This window comes from Pipistrellus kuhlii, unplaced genomic scaffold, assembly GCF_014108245.1.
Source record: "Pipistrellus kuhlii isolate mPipKuh1 unplaced genomic scaffold, mPipKuh1.p scaffold_m20_p_3, whole genome shotgun sequence".
Taxonomy (NCBI): Eukaryota; Metazoa; Chordata; class Mammalia; order Chiroptera; family Vespertilionidae; genus Pipistrellus; species Pipistrellus kuhlii.
The window spans coordinates 82773915-82782347 of record NW_023425529.1 but is presented as its reverse complement, the minus strand read 5'-3'; positions in this window follow the sequence as shown (position 1 = coordinate 82782347).

The window sequence follows — 8433 nt, the reverse complement described above, 5'->3', positions numbered from 1 at the left end:
GAACTCAAAATTTTCAGTGTTGACAGTGAAAAGGGTGTCTTTTGTTATGCCGATGAGGCAGCTTTTGGAAAGCCCCCAGATAACCTAAGGTTTGGGGCTGGTTGCCAGGAGAACCAACCATGTGATTAGAGGATTAGAATTTACTGTCCCACCCCCCACTTACGGGGAGGAAAGGAGGGCTGGGGGTTGAATCAGTTGCCTATATCCCAGCATGTCAAACTTGTGGCCTGCGAATATATATATATATATTTTTCATTTTTAATTAAGATATTATATGTGTACATACCTTACCAATCCCCCTGCCCCCTCACTCCCATACACACACTTTCTCCCCAGAGTTTTGCGACCCTTGGTTATGTTTATATGCATGCATACAAGTCCTTCAATTGATCTCTTATCTCCTTCATATCTTCCTACCCTCCCCACTGTAATTTGACAGTCTGTTTGTTTCTTTACTGTCTCTGTATCTATCTTTTTGTTTATCAGTTTATAATGTTTTTCTTTCATTGACTGGCTCATTTCACTCAGCATGATGGTCTCCAATTCCGTCCAGGTTGCTGCAAATGATGAGAATTCCTTCTTTTTTATGGCAGCATAGTATTCCATTGTGTAGATGTACAATACCATACCTTTTTTGATCCAAACATCTGCTGATGGGCATAACAATAATATTAAAGCATACTGTAAGCAATGAAAATTTCATCATTACACATTTTCCTTAAGCCAGGAAACCAACAGAGCATTTTAAAAAAATATATGATATTGATTTTTTTACAGAGAGGAAGGGAGAGGGATAGAGATTTAGAAACATCAATGAGAGAGAAACACCAATCAGCTGCTTCCTGAGGGTGTGCCAGCAACCAAGGTACATGCCCTTGACCAGAATCAAATCTGGGACCCTTCAGTCCACAGGCCAATGCTCTATCCACTGAGCCAAACCAGCTAGGGCCCACAACGAATATTTTTGCAGCCCTGCCAATATGACAGGATTTAAGAAATGTTTTAATAAATATTTCATAACTTAATTTTTACAATATTCTGTTATACATAATCTATATATAAAAAAACGCTAAATGACCAACCATCAGTCCATCTGACTGTCCGACTGACTGGCCAGTACATCTGACACACACTGGCAATTTAAAAATAAACATTGACTTGTGCATGCACAATACATATAAAGCACTCGCTAGCACCAGTCACTTTTGTGTGTTTTGATCTGTCATTGTCGATCGTGAATTTGGTTGACACTTCTATTATAGAGAAAGGGCAAATAGCGATATTAAGATATTTCTAATTAATTTCCTTTCAATAGCCACTAGTTATTAATATTAATAACTGGCTGGTTTGGCTCAGTGGATAGAGCGTCAACCTGCAGAATGAAGGGTCCCAGGTTCTATACTGGTCAAGGGGACATGCCAGGGGTTGCAGGCTCAATCCCCAATATGGGGCAGGCAGGAGGCAGCCAATCAATGATTCTCTCTCGTCATTGAAGTTTCTATCTCTCTGCCTCTCCCTTCCTCTCTGAAATCAATATATATATATATATATATATATATATATATATATATATATATATGAAAAAAATGTTAAAAAACTACAACATTCACTGATGACTGATTACTATAATATTGCTGCATTCATTTCCCTTACACACCTTATGCACAAGAGCACCATTTCTCTCCACTAATACTAGCAGCGAATATTTTAGCAGCCAACTGCCATGTCATTAGTCTTGTTTGGTGTGTGCAATAGGAAATATTTCACTTTCAGAGAACAAGAAATATAGGTTCATTTGTGTTACACTTATTAAATTGTGCAGTTATTCAGTGTCTGGTAAGTTAATGATCAAGAAAATAATATTAATTTTTATTAAAATTTTTTATTATTTGATGTTAACAATTACTCATTTATTTCAGCTCTTTGTATTCAGATGTCTCTATCAAAAATAAACCTACATTTCTATGAAAAGTGAAGCTTTTGTTATTTTGTGGCCCACATAGACTTAAACGTTGTTTATTTGGCCCTTTGAGTTAGCCTTAGAGTTTGACACGCTTGCTGTAATCAATCATGACTATGTAAGAAAGCTTTCATGAAAACTGACGAGCACAGAGGACTTAGCGATTTGGAGAGCCTCTGAGTTGGTAAACACAAGGAGACATGGGAGAGTGTGCACACCTAGAGAGGACGCTTCCCACACACCCTGCCCCAGGCCTCTCTTTTATCTGACTGTTTCAGAGCTATTTCCTTTTACAATAAATCAGTGATGTAGTAAGTAGCACGTTCATCTGAGTTCTGTGGGCTGGTTAGCAAATCAATTGAACTCAAGAAGAGGACTGTAGGAACTTCTGATTTATAGCCAGCTGGTCAGAAGCAACCTGGACTTGGGATTGGCATTCTGAGTTGGAGAGGATCTTTGGAATCTCCAATCTATAGCTGATTGGTCAGAAGAACAGAAAGCCTAGGCTTGAGACTGGCATCTGAAGAGTATGGGGGGGCGGGGGGGGGGCAGTCTAGTAGGACTGAACGCTTAACCTGTGGAATCTGATGCTATTTTGGGATAAATAATGTCAGTCAGAATTGAGTTGATTCTCTACAGATAATAATTTAATAAAAAAAATTTTTAAAAAGAAGAAAAGAATTGAGTTGATTCTCAAACACCCTGCTGATATCTGAGAATTGTTTGTGTGTGTGTGGCGGGGGGGGGGGGGGGGAATACCCCCCCTCCACTTTCCCATCACACACACACACACACACACACACACACACACACACACACAGTGGAATTGGATATGGAGACTTGATTTAAAAGGGTCAATATAAGGGTACAGAGGGAACAACTGGTTGGATAATATTTAGGATTTTTTCATTATTTTGCCAAGGTATAATGAACACTCATCTTTTCTTCTTAGGATTTGACAAATTACACAAATAAAATTTTTGGACCTTTGTAAGATTATATCAAGATGGACATATTTGTGCATGTATATTACAAGAAAAATTTCCGCACTTAAAAAAAATTTATTGTTGAAAGTATTACAAATGTTCCCTTCCCCCCTCTCATCGACTCCTTCTAGCCTGCCCTTGCCCCCCACCCCAAGCATTCATCACCTATTGTCTGTGTCCATGGGTTATACATAGCCTATATAATAAAAGGCTAATATGCAAATGGACTGGTCACTATGATATGCACTGACCATAAGGGGGTACATGCTCAATGCAGGAGCTGGCCCCTGGTGGTCAGTGAGCTCCCCCAGGGGGAGCATCACTAAGCCAGAAGCCAGGCTCGAGGCTGGCAAGTATAGTGTCAGTGGCAGAAGCCTCTCCTGCCTCTGCTAACAGCACTAAGGATTTCCAACTGCCAGCTCGGACATCCCCCAAGGGCCCCTGGACTGGGAGAGGTTGCAGGCTGGACTGAGGTACTCCCCCTCACCCTCTGCCCAAAATGTACAAATTTCATGCACTGGGTCTCTAGTATGTATATAAGTTCTTTGGTTGATCACTTCCCACCCTCCCATCTTCTCCCCGCCAACCCCATCCCTCTGTGATTCTGCATTCTTTTTTATGCTCCTATGTCTCTGGATCTATTTTGATCATTTTATTTTGTTTGTTAGATTCCATATATGATTTTGATCATGTGATACTTGTCTTTCTCTGATTGGCTAATTTCACTTAACATGATATCCTCCAGTCCCTCCATGCTGTCTTGAGGGAATAAGAGTTCCTTCTTTTTCATTGCTGCACGGTATTCCATGGTATAAATGGACCAGAGTTTTTTTTAACCACTCATTTACTGTTGGGTACTTGGGTTGTTTTCAGATCTTAGCTATTGTAAATTGTGCTGGTATGAACATATGACTGCATACATTCTTTCTGATTGGCGTTTCAGGTTTCTTAAGATATATTCCTAGAAGTGGGATCACTGGGTCAAATGACAGTTCCATATTTAAGTTTTTGAGGAAACCCCATATTGTTTTTCATAATGGCTACACCAGTTTGCATTCCCACCAGCAGTACACTAGGATTCTCTTTTCTCAACATCCTCACCAGGACTAGGCTTTTGTTAATTTGTTGATGGTAACCATTCTGACAGGTGTGAAGTGATACCTCATTATCATTTTAATTTGCATCTCTCTGATTATCAGTGACTGTGAGCATTTTTTCCTATGTCTCTTGGCCATCTGAATGTCCTCTTGGAGAAGTGTCTATTCAGGTCCTTTGCCCATTTTTTAACTGGATTGTTTGTCTTCCTTTTGTTAAGTTGTAGGAGTTTCTTATATATTTTGGATATTAACCCTTTATCAGATATATCATTGGCAAATATGATCTCTCATACAGTGGGCTCCCTTGTTGGTTTCTTATGCTGTGCAGAAGCTTTTTGATTTGATGTAGTCCCATTTGTTTATTTTTTCCATAGTTTCCTTTGCCTTAGGAGATGTATCCATAACATATTGCTATAAGAGATGACTGAGATTATGCTGCCTATGGTTTATTCTAGAATTTTTATGGTTTCATGACTTAAACTTAACTTTTTTTATTTTTCATTTTGAATTTATTTTTGTGTATAGTATAAGTGGGTGGTCTAGTTTCTTTCTTTCTTTTTTTTTTTTTTTTTTTTTTGCATGTATCTGATCCAATATTCCCAACATCATTTATTGAAGAGACTGTCTTGACTCCTGTATATTCTTGCCTCCTTTGTTGAATATTAATTGAGCATATGGCTTGGGTCAATTTCTGGGTTCTCTGTTCTGTTCCATTGATCTATATGCCTGTTCTTGTACCCGTAGCAAGCTGTTTTAATTACAATGGCTTTGTAATATAACTTGATATCTGATATAGTAAATCCTTCAATATTCTGTGAATATTCAGGGTGATTTTTTTGTTCTATATTACATACATTTTAGAGTATTTGTTCTAAATCTGTGAAATATTCCATTAGCATTTTAATAGGATTGCATTGAATCTGTAGATTGCCTTCGGTAATATGGATATTTTATTGATGTTAATTCTACCAACACATGAACACAGTATATTCTCCCACTTGTTTATATATTCCTCTATCTCTTTTTTCAAAGTCCTGTAGTTTTCTGAGTACAAGTCTTTTACCTCCAAAGTTTATTACTAAATATCTTAATTTTTTTGTTGCAATGGTAATGGCATTGTTTAATTTCTTTCTGAAAATTCACATGATCCTAATATACAAAAACCCAGGGTCTGTAACAACCAACCAAAGGCTCTACCGAACATTAGAAGTCAGTCCTGCAGTCAGTGCTGGGTTGCTGTGGTGACACAGCACTGACTGCCACTGGTGTGGACGCACTGACTGCCCAGGGGGCTGTGGATCAGGCCCAGAGAGAGAGGCAGGGTCTGATCTGCAGCCTCCGTTGCAGCTGTTGATCAGCCATTGACTCTCTCTCCAGGCTTTGCCAGAAGCTGTGCCTCTGTTTCTCACTGGGCCTCTGCGGTGGGAGGGAGGGGGGGCGCTGATCAGCCCTACCTCTCTGATCAGGCCTGGATATAGGCCCAGAGATGCTGACTGGCATAGAAATTGACCAATCAGAACTAAATCTGGTCAACTGTGAGGAGCCAATGGCTGCCTAGGAGGCAGAGCTTTTGATGCTGATTGGCATAGAAACCAACCAATCAAAACCAAATTTGCCAGCAGGGGAGGGAAGTTGGGAGTGAAATCAGGCTGGCAGGGGAGAACAGTTGGGGGAGAGATCAGGTTGGCAGGGGGGGGTAATTAGGGCAGGCAGGCAGAGGCAGTTAGGGGCAATCAAGCAGACAGGCAGAGCCAGTTTGTGATGATCAGGCAGGCAGGCAGATGAGTGGCTAGGAGCCAGTGGTCCCAGATTGCTTGGGCCTAAACTGGCAGTGGGACATCTCCCTAGGGGTCCCCAATTGGAGAGGGTACAGACTGGGCTGAGGGAACTCCTCCATCTGTGCACAAATTTCATGCACTGGGCCACTAGTTGATGTATAAAAAAGCCACTGATTTTTCATAGACTTTGTACCTGCCAAATTTATTTATTAAATCCAATAATTTTAGGGGGGAGTCTTTAGGATTTTCTATGGACAATATCATGTCATCTGAAAATAATGAGAGTTTTGCTTCCTCCTTTCCAATTTGGATTCCTTTTATTTTTTCTTCTTGTCTGATCAATGTGGCTAAAGGTTCCAGTACTATGTTAAGTAACAGTGGTAAAAATTGACATGCCTGTCTTGTTCCTGTTATTAGAGGGAATGCTTTTAGGTTTTGCCCATTGAGTATGATGTTGACTATAGGTTTGTCATATATGGCCTTTATTATGTTGAGGTATGATACCTCTATTTCCACTTTGCTTAGAATTTTTATAAAAACAGGTGTTGGGTTTTGTTGAATTCTTTTTCTGCATCTATTGATTTGATTATGTGATTTTTCATTTCATTTTGTTTATGTGATGTATCATATTTATTGATTTGTGAATATTGTACTAGCCTTGCATGACTGGAATAAATCTCACTGGATCATGGTGTATGATCTTTTAAATACAGTATATTGCTGGATCTGATTTGCTCATATTTTGTTGAGGATTTTAGTATCCATATTCATCAGACATATTGGCCTATAATTCTTTTTCTTTGTAGTATCTTTATCTGGTTTTGAAATTAGGATAATGCTGGCCTCATTAAAAGAGCTTGGAAGTTTTCCTGCCTCTGGGATTTTTAAAAATAGTTTGAGGAGTATAGGTGTTACTTCTTCTTTGAATTTGCCTGGGAAACCATTTGGTCCAGAGCTTTTGTTTGTTGAAAAAAAATTTTTTTATTACTGTTGCAATTTCCTCAGTTGTTATTGGTTACCAATGAGATTAATAACAAAATAAAAAAACTCCTGATTTTTCCTAAATTAGTTTTGGGAGATTGTATTTTTCTAGGAATTTGTCCATTTCACCCACATTGTCCAGCTTATTGGCATATATTTGCTCATAGTATTTTCTTACAGTCCTTTGTATATCTATAGTGGCAGTGATCACTTCACCATTTTCATTTATGGTTTTATTTATTTTGGTCCTCTCTCTTTGTTTCTTGATGAATCTGGCTAACTATTCATCAATTTTGCTTGCTTATCTCTTCAAAGAACCAGTTTTTGATTTCATTGTTTGTTTGTGGTTTTGTTTTGTTTTGTTTTGTGTGTGTGTGTGTGTGTGTGTGTGTGTGTTTTGTCTCTATATCACTTATTTCTACTCTAACCTTTCTGTTTTTCCTTCCTTCTACTTACACTGGGTGTTTCTTGTTGTTCTCTTTCTAATTCTTTAAGTTTTAGGGTTAAATAATTTATTATTTATTTTTCTTGTTTTTTGAGGTAGGCCTGTAGTCCTAGGAACTTCTCTCTGTGGGTTATTATGTGTTCATTTTAATTTGTTTCCAGGAAGTTTTTTATTTCATTATTCATCTCATTGGTAACCAATTAATTGTTTAATAACATGCTATTTAACCTCCATGTGTTTAAATGTTTTTGAGTGTTTTTTTTTTATTGTAGTTGATCTCTAATTTCATTCCATTGTGATTGAGAAGATGCTTAATATGATTTCAATCTTCTTGAACTTGCAGAGACTTATTTTGTGTCCTAAAATGTGGTCTATCTTTGTGAATGACCCATGCACACTTGAGAAGAATATATATTATGCAGCTTTGGGGTGAAATGTTTTATAAATGTCAATTAAACCCACTGGATCCTGTGTGTCCTTTAGAGTCTCTATTTCCTTGTTAATTTTTTGTCTGGAAGATCTATCCAGTGAAGTTGGGAAGAGGGGGGGCGTTAAGGTCCCCTAGTATGCCTGGCTAGTGTGGCTCCATGGTTGAGTATTGACCTGTGAACCAGGATGTCACAGTTTGATTCCCAGTCAGGGCACATGCCCAGTTTGGGGCTCAATCCCCAGTAGGGTGAATGCAGGAGTCAGCCAATAAATGATTCTCTCTCATTATTGGTGTTTCCATCTCTTTATTCCTCTCCCTCCCGCTCTGAAATCAATAAAAATATATTTTTTTTAAAAAGAACACAAATTAAAAAAGACACTTATTGAGGACCTACTCTCTGTGATGTCTATAATTCTAGGCTACTGGGTTAAGTTTCCAGGTATAGAAATCTACTTATTGTACTTCCCTAATTTCTGCAGTCAAGAATAAATGCACAGGTTTCTCCATCAGCCATAAATGTAGCTGGAGTGTACCCTGAGGGTCATCCAATTTTTGCTCTGCTTGTCTACACTGCAGAACGTTGAAAATTACAGTATGTCCCTTTATCTCTCTCCTTTCCAAACCTCAACTTCTAGATGATGTTTTGTTATGCAGTATAAATAGCTGATATGGCAGGGGAAGAGGAAGAGAGTGGGGAGAAATGGGGAGTCATCTCACTAACTGAACAAAGAAGTCAGTGGTCTTGCCAAGATAAAT